This window comes from Ipomoea nil, unplaced genomic scaffold (assembly GCF_001879475.1).
Source record: "Ipomoea nil cultivar Tokyo-kokei standard unplaced genomic scaffold, Asagao_1.1 scaffold3322, whole genome shotgun sequence".
NCBI classification, from domain to species: Eukaryota; Viridiplantae; Streptophyta; class Magnoliopsida; order Solanales; family Convolvulaceae; genus Ipomoea; species Ipomoea nil.
The window spans coordinates 102130-103519 of record NW_017619750.1 but is presented as its reverse complement, the minus strand read 5'-3'; the positions used below and the strand labels follow the sequence as shown (position 1 = coordinate 103519).

General features: G+C 31.0%; 1 non-coding gene across 1 annotated transcript; it reads right to left on the bottom strand.

Annotated features, from left to right (window-relative positions):
• Nucleotides 1-944: 944 nt before the first annotated feature.
• On the bottom strand, nt 945-1016 carry TRNAK-UUU. Its single transcript has one exon. It is a non-coding gene; the product is annotated as a tRNA-Lys (tRNA).
• Nucleotides 1017-1390: the final 374 nt, after the last annotated feature.

Below are 1390 nucleotides of genomic sequence, written 5' to 3'. Positions count from 1 at the left end.
ACCTAAAAAGGTATTAAAAACACTAAGGAACCAAAGATCTTACCCTCCTATATGCTCAAGCTTAAGAAATGTTGAATCTTGGAAACCAACTTGAAGAATCTTGAATTGCCCAAACTTGGCTTGAAGAAGAAGCTAGTTATTTTCTAGAGAGAAGGAGGAGCTTTTCTTTTTTTGGGTGTTAGGGCAAAGAAATGAAAGATGACTCTAGGTTAGCTTGGGATACAAACATAAGGTGAAAAGTCTTCTTTACCCTTACTAAATGAGAAGTGTAAGGATACAAGGGGACAATCCTTAAAGCATAGAGTACAACCCATTGACTTGGATTGACTAGTCAATTACTAGTCCTCCGACTATTGAACTTTTAGGATTTTAAGAATAAATTACCAATTGAGCTAGGATTAATTATCTAATTAATCCTTAAACAGGATTTGGATTTACGGGGTGTCACATCCTCTCCCCCTTAAAAGAAGCTTCGTCCCCGAAGCTTGGGTACGACGAATTCAAATAAACGGCAACATGAAACAACAATGTGACAAGAGAATCAAGAACATCTTTTTGACCCAAAACTTCAAGATTTCAAAAGAATACAAAATGGTTATGACTTATTTTAAGTTGGATATAAACCGTTATTATCTTGTTTGATAGAATTTATTTTAGAGATTATGACTTATTTTAAGTTGAAACCAAGCTATAACTTCTATTTGGTAAAACAAAGAAAGTTTTAAATAATAGTTTATTTTGAAACGCTACCCTAAGTAGCATTTAAAATGAGATGAAAACAGAATTTTCAACTACTTACAAGAGGGTTTATGCGTTTATAAATGAAAATTTTAACAACTTATGGATCCAACAAATAAATAAATTTGACAATATTAGTGTAAATAAAATTTTTAACCACTTTCGAGAACAAAAAAATACAACTTTGTTAAACTTACAATTTCAATCACCTTCTATGGGGATCGAACCCACGACCACGTGGTTAAAAGCCACACGCTCTACCACTGAGCTAAGAAAGCCTACTCAATAATATGCATGTATAATCGGGGAGAGGATAAAGGATATAAATCAATATTATCTTGTTTTGTAGAATTTATTTAAGAGATTATGACTTATTTTAATTTGAAACCAAGCTATAACTTCGATTTGGTAAAACAAAGAAAGTTTAAAATAATAGTTTATTTTGAAACGCTACAATAAATAGCTTCTAAAATGAGATGAAAACTGAATTTTCTACTACTTACAAGAGGGTTTATGCGTATATAAATGAAAATTTTAACCACTTATGGATCCAACAAATAAACAAATTTGACAAAATTAGCGTAAATAAAATTTTTAACCACTTTCGAGACCAAAAAAATACAACTTTGTTAAACCTACAATTTCAATCACC